This window comes from Morone saxatilis, unplaced genomic scaffold (genome assembly GCF_004916995.1).
Source record: "Morone saxatilis isolate NCDOM2014 unplaced genomic scaffold, NCSU_SB_2.0 Contig12, whole genome shotgun sequence".
Lineage (NCBI taxonomy): Eukaryota > Metazoa > Chordata > Actinopteri > Moronidae > Morone > Morone saxatilis.
The window spans coordinates 25,091,981-25,103,854 of NW_023339674.1; the positions used below are offsets into that span (position 1 = coordinate 25,091,981).

At 38.6% G+C, this 11,874-nt stretch overlaps 1 protein-coding gene across 1 annotated transcript in view; it reads right to left on the minus strand.

Annotated features, from left to right (window-relative positions):
* Positions 1–11,874, minus strand: part of LOC118321456 (inactive N-acetylated-alpha-linked acidic dipeptidase-like protein 2) — a 224,246-nt gene that overhangs the window by 14,989 nt on the left and 197,383 nt on the right. The window lies entirely within an intron of this gene.

The window sequence follows — 11,874 nt, forward strand, 5'->3', positions numbered from 1 at the left end:
CACACACACACACACAGCCATCCTCATTAGCCTGTCAACACAAAGCTGGCTTGTTTTACAGTACATTTGGCACTGCAAATCAATTACCTCACATTTACAGTTAATTGGCCCATGTATTCTTGGCACTATGAAATGATATCTGGCTGGATCCAATGGGCCTGTGTTGGAACAGCGGTTGTGTTGTTGTCTACTTGAGGACAAAGGTTCATGTTCAGGTGTTCAGCTCTAATTGTTTTACATTCAGTTTGTCAGAAATGGATGCTTTTACAGTACACAAACACAATAATGCCACTGTTTTCAATTCTGCAGGTCAATAAATACTCTACCGCATATACAATATGTGAAAAGGTATCTGTCCATTGTGAGGCATTGCCCATCAGGTCTTGAACTGCTGTGCTGTGAGACTGAATCCTTTTTTAATATTTGAATATAAATGTGTCAATTGGAATTATGAGCGCAGAAAAACTGTAGCCACTCACTGGAAGATTATTGTCACACCTACATCATGTCACACATAGGCGGTGCTATCAAATGGCAGTGATGGAACAGTTTGGAATCCCTATTAAGATTAAAATTGTTTTTTTTATGTGACCCAGGTTTAAAGTAGGCTGTAACTACACCTCTGTAATGAAAACACACAGGAAAGTGTTGGAAGGCATGTAGAGGCCTCCTTGTTTGCGATGTAGGGCAGCTGATAGGGAACTGCATTACATTTTCCCCACTGCAAGGACACCCTAGAGGACACTTTATCTTGTTTTATCTACCATAGGGACATCCAGGAGGGCACTTTTGCAGCTTTTTTGTGACACCAGTGTGAAATGGTCATGAAAACATTATTGGTACACAGAGGCACTGGATTGTTGGTGTGTTTAGTTAAGCAGAAAAAGATAAAATTGCTCCTTTAATAGTGATTTTTTTCTGTCTTTTTATTATTTGGTATTAGTAAAATGTGGCGATAGTCATCATATTTTTCTCGCTCTCTCCTCATCTGCTTCTTTGTGTTAAAAAACAGTATGCTTACATCTGTAATGTAAGTAACATAACTTGCATAATGTAAGTTAAGAAAGACGTCGGCATTTACCTTTAAACAGTGGTCTCCATGGTGAAATTCCTGTTTGTTTGACCCATCCAGACATACCAACCTCCTTCACACACAGACTTTATCGCTTTTTATGCTACATCACCCAACTTCAATGACAAGACAAAACATTACACTAGACGGAAAAGAAATGACACCAGAAGCATACCTACAGTGACACTGTTTGAAGTATAGGGCCACATTTTAAGTCTTGGGAGTGAGAGAGCGCTGGGAAAAGAAAAGAATGAATAGAAAAAAGAAGAGTAGTAGACTAGGTAAGACTAATAATAGGTGTGAAAGGTTTGTATTCACAAGAATTGCACTTTTTGTCAGGTTAGGGGTTGTACATTTGTTTAGGATTGGTGTAGAAAGGGCTCTCTCCATATAGTTTATTGGACTTTGAGAATATGAAGAGTCGTTACTTGAATCAAAAAGAGACTATAAACTATTAACATGTAAGATACTGGTCTTAAACAACAGACCTTGGTGTGTGTTTGTGCCTCTTTGGATGAGAGCGTGTCACCTCAGGTTGGGAACAGAGCGTGACTTATCGGAGAGGAGAGGGGAAGACAGTGGGGACAAAAATAGACAAAGGGAACTGTTCTCTCCTACAAATTTAAATGGTTCTGGCTCCTCGCAGCCAGCTGGGACTCATGAAATATTGTTTGATTGCTGTAATCCATCACATCTTTTGACACACAGGGACGTGTGTGAGTGTATTTGTTTTGGGGGATACAGTTGGGACTTGGCCTCCTGCGATAACAGTGGCAGAGAGAAGAGAGAAAGCTTCAGGGAGATGTTTTTTATTCGATGGAATATTTTTACTTTCAAGTACACCAACATATGCAGATGTTTCTGAATGTTGGCGTCTGGTGTCGTGCAGATTTAATTGACCCTTTCTTGAGTCCAGTCCCTTTTGGAACCTCGGTCAACTTTCTCCTTTCCTGTAGCCTACAGATATGCTATGAGCTAGGCTCATCGGCTGTTTATTGAAAGGTCCAGTGTGTATTTAGGATGATCTAATGTCAGAAATGGAATGTAATATTCATATAGGTATGTTTTCAATTATAATGATCACCTGAAAATAAGAATCGTTGTTTTTTTTTAACCTTGAAGTTAGTTGTTTTTATCTATAGATGCCACGGTTTACCTTCTATGGAGGCTGCATGTTGAAGCGCCGTGTTTCTACAGTAGCCCAGAATGGACAAACCCTGGCTTGTGTATAGAGCCTTTTGCGGCCAGCGTAGTTTCTCCTGTCTGCAACTACACCGCTAGATACCACTACATCTATCCATCCTGGTCCCTTATGTTTTTGTTATGTATAAAGTGAAACATTCTGACATACCGTACCTCCCTTCCTACAGTTCTGTGAAAGAGACCAGGGGCCAGATGCATAACAAATATAAGTCAATGTGACTCACGTGCACCAGATACACAGCTGTGCTATTTATAGCATATATAGTATCAATAATTCATGAATCATAAGATGTAAATGATCATTTACATCTTATGATACTAATGTTGTATCTCAATCATCATCATCAAATGTCTGGAAGGTAATCAGTAATGTTGTAGGCTGTAGCTCTCACACTGAAATACACAAAGTGCTTAGCAATCAAGAATCACATAAAAAGGCCACAGGAAAATGATGAGAAAAGAAAATGCAAAAAGCTAAATATGTAAAAAAGAATATTAAAAGTAAGAGCACAAGCCTAGAAATAAAAGCGTATAATCTTAGCCCAGTTTAAATGTCTGTGTATACTCATGAACACATTGTGAAATTGACTAACAACTTGAAAGAATAACGCTGCATATTAGATTCTGCCTCTCACCTTATATTTCCATTTCCACATATCTCACTGAACTCCCTCCAGAAATGCATGTGTTTGCTTTGTTTGAAGTATGCGTGACAGCATGTTCTTATTTTCTAAGTAAGAATTTATGTGTGGGGAATGTGAAGTGCATACTCATCCTGCCCCAGGACCTTTCTTTGTAGCTCTCTTTTTACAGTCGCTGATTTGGGGGAATTATGTGAAAGTGGAAATGAAAAACATGTTGATTTGACATATTAACTGCACTTACATTGTTTGTAGACAATGATTAGATATTGCTGTATCCCTTCATATGCTGGTTGCTGTCTGTAGATGGAGGTACAGTAGGTAGCATCAGTGAATTAGGAAGCATTTTAATCAATCCCTGGTTCTTATGAATTTGGAACTGCCTCAAAGCAGAACCAACTATCCATATCTGTTCTTTTCAAAAATATTACATTTTGTGCTTTTGTTCCCTTAAAAGACCTGTCAATGTATTTGTAGTTTGATGTGTACTGTTATAATAGTGTGCTAATGGGATAATGTGGGTGAACTAATATAGAAAGTCACATAGGTGGCTTCTCAGCATGGGCTGAATGAGAGGGCACGTAAGGAAATAATCTTGACTAACACACAAAAAGACCAGGACAGAGATTCTGCACCTTAAGGCTTTCTTACTGTAAGGCAACAGTCCCTGCACTCTATCAGCTTTTTATGTACAGTAAAGTGGAATTTAATGATGTTTTTCAGCTGATAAGTGTGGAACTGATAGCACAGAGTAGATAATACTTCAGGTCCAGGTTATTTGAGGATAGAAATAGTTTAATGAAAGGAAATAGTGAATTCAGTTATTCCTTTTGTTCATACTGCTGGCTGTTATGTCATCGGTGATCACTGATTGGACAGTCACAATTGAACCACCATCTTCACTGATTAAACACAGAGTGTTCCACTGCTTTGTGTTCATGCAAGTACTTCACAATTTGTTCTAAGAAAAGTGTTAATTGAAGTCAAGGTCAGGCTACATGTTTTAGAAATCTTTGAAGAAACATGCCTCTTCTATTTACCATATAACTGGACACATGTACATACAATAATCTATTACAAATGGATTTTTTAACTTTGGGAGGAAAAAAAACCAAAAGAAATTAATTAAAACTAACTGCAGCATTTAAAGATTTAAAGATGTAAGAAGATCGTGCAGTGTCAAATGTAGTTTGGTGTTTTAGTTCCATAAACATTGCTCAGAAGCAGGCAACTCTGGAGGCAGAAATAGTATTACTGAATTAATATGAATGAGTGAGGCCAAAGAAAATGGTTTCAGAAGCACACATTAACTAACTGCCAAGCTGGAAAGGCACTCTAGTCAAAATATAGATTCTTGGCTTTTAGTTCATGAAAGTAAGGGGTCAGTGTCGCACAGCTCTTATTCACTCCAGTCTATTCCAGCACATTTCTAAATGTCATTCTGTAATGTTATACACACATTATGTTATTAATTAGTTATAGTATATGTTTACAAAATATACTACTCAGTACAAACAAGGCACAGCTTCCTTTTGCCGTGGTTAATCATGTCCTACATAGAAGGTGTCTGTGTTCCCTGTGCTCATTTTCTAAATTTAGTTAGCAAATGCATACTGAAATGCAAATCCATATACATGTTATATGCATGAATGCATATTCCAAGCAAAGCAACCATGTTGACAGACTCCTTTGACAGTGACTCCAGCAGCTCCTTGCCTGTCTTTAGGCCTGCTGCTTAACATTTCACAACAGAATTTTAAAGGACAGCTTCTGCTTTTTAAAGTAATACTACAATACACCCATGCCATATGTACCATGAAAGAGTTACTGGTTGCTGAATACTCTCCACACAGGCTGTGCAGTAATCCTCTCTGCACAAATACACTGTGAAAGATGAGGGACAAAACCCACAGTCCTTGTTCCATGCAAAAATGCATTCTAAATAACTTACAATGAGGAGGCTTGTCAGTGTGTGTGAGTTTATAACTGGTGCTGTGTCCCACAAAAAAACCCTTTATGTGGAGTTCCTTATTATGTTGATATAAACTGTAATTCCGTTGGCATTACAATTCCCTCAAAACATATTTGGTGTTGCAAATTAGGTGTATAAAAATGTAATTTCTACACAGGGAGACAGGACCGAGCCATGGTTCTGCAAGGAGACATCCCATAGAGACAAAATAGGAATTTCACACTAAAAAGACCTTAAACTTTGGTAGGTACCTCCTTGCACTCAGACTGCTGAAGCCTAATTCCCCCAAACCCCATCACTGTAGTCGCACTGTTATATTGAGATTAAGTGGAAGTGTACGCAACTTTTGAAGCAGCTGCAGGTTTTTCTTAACCTCTGCTTGCCCCACATACTTTTTGTTATCTGTGATCTTAGAAAACCAGCTAGGGTAAATAACTAATCTAAGGTTTAATTATACCTCTCAAAAGCTGACAGTTGGCAAGCTAGTTTGTAAAACTATTGTGATTACATAGCATGTTCCCGGCTGGCTGCTGGGTAAGCTGTTAGCTTGCCAACTACAGTAGTTTGCAAAACTAGCCCTGCGAGTAGTGTCATTACAACCACATAATTCACAAAGATGCACACAATTCTGCTGTGGCCCTTTCTGATATGACTGGGCCTTCAGACAGTGTCATCATCAAAATGCCAAATGAGTGAATATCTGTGGGAAGAATGCTGTTCGTCCATTCAGCAGAGTTTAGAGACTTGGGGAATTTATGACAAGAATGAATGAAGCCACTAATTTTTCTTTCATTGTCATCCATTTGTACATTTTTTACAATCTGAAGTCATGAAAGTGGCCAACCTTCTCGTTGTCAATCTAATTATACAGCAGAATGTGGTTTCTCTGGCTTTGCCACTGAGACAGACCCAATTAAAACTCAAAAATGTACAATAGGTTTTAAGTGACATCCAGTCAGATGTAAGAAATAATTCATTCATATGGGTGCACACATTTACTTTGATTTCCTCTGTGTATTCTAGTAATTCCCACCACTGACAACAGCCAGTTCTACCTTTCTTTGGTAGAGGACCAAAGGCGGCACTGCTACTGAGTGCTATCACTACAGTAAATTAATGGAGATTTATGTCAGATCAGACTAGACCAAAGGCACTTTTATATGAAAAGAGAAAAGAAAGGAGAATGGTGATTAAAAAAGTTGAACAAAAGGTTTTTGGGGGTTTCAATTAGCTCTGGTTGTTTGATCTGAGTCCCCTCCATGACTGCCAGTCATGAATATTGCAGTGCTCCATGCCGGCTGTTAAAAATCCATTAAATATCACTGGTCCTCTGCCGCAGGGGGCTTCTAAAACACCCAGAGAGCAGACACACACACACACACACACACACACACACACACAAAGCCTTTTTTACTCATACACCCACCCACCCACACACACAGCCATTCCACATCCCCTAAAATATACTTGCACTAATCTTTGAATAGACCCGTCCCCACCCACTCATGTGTAGTCTACACATGAAGTCACACACACAACATGTGCCCTCACTTACTTAGCCACAGTATACTGTCCCAGCACACTCATCACTACATCCACTGACATACTACTCACACACACAGTTGTACAAATACAGGCAGGGCTCATAAACACTTTCAATAACTGTAGTTTTTTCTGGACATTGTATTTTTTTGCACATATGGTCGAGAGTCAAAGTCCTGCTCCCTCTACCTTGCTAGCCTTTGTTCCATTAGCGTCTGTGAAGTAATTGTTTTTTTCATACAAGATTGTTTAATCGTACTTTCCTCAAAGCTGAAACGTGTGGTGGATTTTTGTCCTTGTTCTCAGCTGTATGTGGTCTTAACACAGATAAAAGAATAATCTACTTTGCATTCAATAACTACAGCTTCCATGATACTTTGACAAGATGTCAATGTCTATGACTCTCGGTTGCTATTGCTGTGGAGAAGAAGCCAGTCAGAGGCACAAGTCAAAGCTATAGTGATTGCTATTGTGATGGTCACATTTCGTCATTGCAGTGGGAAAGAAAACTCATTGCCTTGGACTTCGACTTGTATCACGATTGCCTTAAGTGGTCTTGTCTACAGCCCAGCTTCAGCATAGATGAAGCACTTCTAAAGCATGAATATGCATGAAACTGTCCCAGTTGAATGATCAGGAGAATGAGCATAATTAACAAGGTTAGAACAGTCAAAGGCCTGTCTACACACATAAAGAGATGAGTCAACTATAACTCCTGATAAGCATTTCGGTATGAAGAATTACTGAACTTTTAATTCTGTTAATTTTATTATTTCAATTGCTATTAGTGCCGTCTGTGCCAGTAATAGTGAGCTAAAGATTTAGAATATATTTTGTAGAAACATGATAAAACATTCAGCAGTATCATACTTTTGGAGTCAATTTTGGATTAATTTTGCAACAATGGTGCCAGGATTACTTCTGGATTATAACAAAGACAAAACTGCACAATTTGGCCTTCAACTCCATAGCACTGGTGACTGAGGCTTATGGGTAACATAGTATCAGGGGTAGAAGTAACAAATAACGAATTTACCTTTGTTACTGTAACAAAGTCGTAATTTTGTGTCCCTTTAATTACAATGAATGATGAAGATTACGATTGAAAGCCCCAGAAAAAGCTAGTAAGAGTTAAGATTATTTTGTGAAGCGTGCAGTGACTTCTTGCAGTGATTTCTTTGGAAGGAGAACAAGGTGTAATCATAAACATATTATCCCCTTATAGTTGTTCAACTTAGAGGTTGTCATGGAAAACCCAATCTTGGAGCCCATTGGCTATTGTCTAATGACAATTCAGCCTCTGGAGGCAACGACCAATGTTTCAAGGCTTCCGGTGTAGCCAGCGGATCTGGACAACTGATATCTGGGTCAAGACTTCCTCTGGAGTGCAACTTGATGAGGAGGAAGACACATTTCTTTATAAACATTTCTCTATATTTCTCTGTAAACATATTTTAAAAGAGCTAATAAAAAGCTAGCAAATAAAAATAGGTTCTGATATTGCATTTCGCTGCTGCCTCTTTTGCTCTCCACATGGACTGTTGGAACCTTGTTGTTGACCTGCATGGAACCAAAGCCCGCTCAAATGTGATTGGTCAGACTTGGACCACAGAGGAAACCAGAACACTTACAATATAGATAGATAGATAGATAGATACAGATATCTGTTTATAGAGATTATGACAAACCTTGCAAGCTGCAAAACCCAAACAATGAGCTGAAAAAGGGATAAAATGTTCTGTAGAGCTGAGGGGAACTGCAGAGTCTGGGGATGGTTCTGTAGATCCGTCACAATGACACCTTTTACATTTCGTATAGTAATTTCCGGCATTGGTCATAAAAATGTTGTGTAGTGCAGCTTTAAACCCAATTCTTTTGTTAAATTATCCAGTAACCTCTACTCTTGCGATTCTATGCTGAGGAACATTGAAGGTATTATTAAAAGTAAACTGTGAAATGGTAATTTTTTGTGTAGAAAAATACTTCCAGAATCATTGGCTGATCCTCCCTTTTCTCTCACTGTTTTGTCCTTTTATCTTGGTTAAAATTATAAGGTGTTCAGATTTTACTATCTACATGCCAGCTTTTACCCTACAACCACTGCTATTAACCAACCCACACGCAATCCTAACACACACCAGGAATTATTTATCATGCCTCACTATCTGTTACCACACACACACACACATCAAAAAGTATTTATTTCACTGTCCTATTCCTCCTCCTCTTCTTTCTCTCCATCTGGTGCCTCTCTGTATTTTTAAACAGCGGAGATAAAAGCTCTCTCCCACCTGTTTTCTGGTTGTACAGGAACTGCTCGGTATAAAGCATTGAGAGTATCTGCACGTTTCACAAAGTCAGATTTATAACTTAAAGACGTTTATAATGCCACCTGGAATTAAATTTAATACCAATTTAATAACCACAATAAAGAGCCCAAAATCTGTCACAAGTAGCCTCTTTCTGATTACACACAGCTGATAAAAATAGTAAAACTAAATGTAAGCATAAGGAAAATGACACTTGGAGATGAAGTGTAGGGACATCATGTCCAATTGTGTATTATAAAGTAGCTGCAATTAAAATAAAGCCTGTTCCCTAGCGACCTCATTTCTTAACACAAGCCCAAAAATGACATGCAGCACTACTCTGGCACCATTCACACCTTCGTAAAATGGCACAATTCATGAGATTAATTATCTTTTTTTTATTAATCTTGTTTGCTGTATTTTACAATTCTGTGGATTACCAAGAAAACCAAAATGGTTTTGGAATTGTTGAAGATCAATAGATGACATTATTACAACAGCCCTAAACAAAGGAGAGGGATAAATGTAGAACCTATAGCTCACAGATTACTGTACAGAGCATTAAAGATGGACAGTGAAGATGGATATCAGCTCCCCAGAAATGAAGCCGAAATATCTGACCCCCCTGTGGCTGGCTGCAGTATAGGTAAGAAACCCTCCATGTTAGCAGATGGGACATCAGGCCAACTAAAAAATAAGTCAAGTACACGTCAAATACATTTTTCCCAAAGATGGCGTACGTCATTTTAGATAGTTCTGATCATGCTGCTGTATGTTTAAGTGTTCATTTTTGTTAGAAATTGGTTTTATTAAGTTAGTTAAAGCTATAAAAAAGGCTGTTTTATGTCATGATTGACAGCTGAGCTTTTAGTGTACTGTGTATTGGTATATCGTAATCCTTTAGACAATCTTCAGCCCTATTGCCCTGAAAGTTCAGAAAGAGTCTGATGATCATGCTAGGTTGTCTCAAAGAGGAGAAGGAAGGTCAACCTGTAATATTGTTCTTGTACATTCATACATGAGCTTAAACTGGACTAGAATACAGTGCTACATTGATATCCTGGGAAAGGGCTGCTGTGGTCTTACGCACCTTGTTTGCTACAGTCAGTGTTTCTCGATGAATTCTGGCAGCCAGTGGGGTAAGGAATTGAGGGGGGGTAATAACCAAGAATAATAAAACACTCTGACCTTCATAATGTAGACCAGCATTCTAGATAGCACAGATCCAACAGAAACATTAAGTCAAGCTGGATTACACCATTTTGCTAATTAATGGTGTAATTCTGCTTTGTCATTTGTGTTTTTGCTGGATGATGAGGCCTTCTAGCCTTGATAAAATGATGCTCACTTGTGGCACCCATTCTTTATCTTGCCAATGATGTGCAAAGGTGCCAAAGAGGTGTATCTTTCATGCCAATAAAGTGCCTTTAAATTGAATTGATCGAGAGGAGAATGTGGGGAGCAGAAATAGGGGTACAATGAGGGACAAAGTGATGAAGGAACAGACAGAGGCTACAGACAGGTATAATAATCAGTCATCTCTCTCTCAGGTCATAATCTGTCCATTAGTCTCAGACAGGGAAGCATAACCACTCAATCTAGGCTTTAATGGGACGGTGCTTACATGCTTAGACAGAGCCAGTGAACCTGAGCCACTGAGCAATTGCCTGAGTGGTACAATGAATGAGACTTGAAACTGGGGCTATGGTACATGTGATGGAGAGCGTCTCTCTGCCTCCATCGCCTTTTCAATCTCTGATCTTAGTGCATAAATGATGATAGACGTTGGTATATAGATTTATTTTACCTCGAGCATGGAGAATTAATTTTGTACACTGTGCATTCTCATTGTAAACCCACAATTTATATGGTACGGAGCAACTCAAACACAGTATTGACTATCTATTCATAAACCTGACTCTTTGGCAACTCCTGGGTTGTGGATGTTTCTAGGTGCGTTAAATAACATAACATTTTGAGTTTGCAAGCAGGCTAAATGTGTCAAAGCCCCTGTTGTGCATCCTTTTTCAAAGGTCATCTTAATATTCAAGGACAGAGTCTCTGCACGCTCTTAGACTGTGACTGAATAAGCTGATTTTGGTTTAGAAGGCCTGAGAGGTCGTACAGCATGCTAACTGCTGAATATTTATAAATTTACATGGGGTTTAATTCAGACCTTGACAAAAGTGCTGTATTCTTCTTACTTTGCAAGTTGTACACTTTGGCTGATAAATAAATGTATGTATAGCTCTGAACACCACTTTCCTAAATGTAACATGCACCTGTACTGGACATCTACGTCTAATTTAGGTTAAAAATTATTAGATTTGTCGTTCCCCTAACCTGCACTACATCATATCCAGCTCTAGCCAAGGTGGTGCACAGTAGTGGCACCCCAAATGTATTACATATACAGTATGTTCCCAAATATGCTTTCAAGGGCAGATTATATTGATATTTTATAATACATTTACACCTAGTCAGTCTTTGTCTACAGATTCCAAAACTGCTGCCAATAATATTTTATTAATAATGCATGCAACTGTAATTAATGAGTGAGTTAATTATTAGTTTTGATAATAATTTGGACTATATTATTTGCACAAAATAGTTTGCTTTAGCTTGTAATAAACCTAAAATTATTTATTTATTTATTCTTTTTAAGTAAAAATTTGGGTTCGGGTCGGGCTTGGTTGCTCGGTTTGGGCTTGCATGGAATTTTTCCAGGGCCAGATGTTTTGGGTCTGATTAAAGCTCTAAAAGTAAAAAATGACCAAATCCGTGCAAGTTAAAGCTGCAGTAGGTAACGTTTATAAAATAACTTTTTGTCATATTTGCTGAAACTTTCACCATATCATGACAGTAGTACATGAGACAATCTGTGAAGAGCCAAGAAATATATGAAAATGCTCTGGTTGGAGGATTTTTTGGGGGGGCTTTTTATTGCCTTTAATTGTTAGTGACCGCTGAAGAGTGACAGGAAAGGGGTGGGGGAGAGAAGGGATGACATGCAGCAAAGGCGCACAGGCTGGAATCAAACCCATGACTGCAGCAAGGTCTCAGCCTTGGTAAAAGGGGCGCCAGTTCTACCAGGTGACCTATCAGGGCGAGGAATCAACAATCAACTATCTTTCT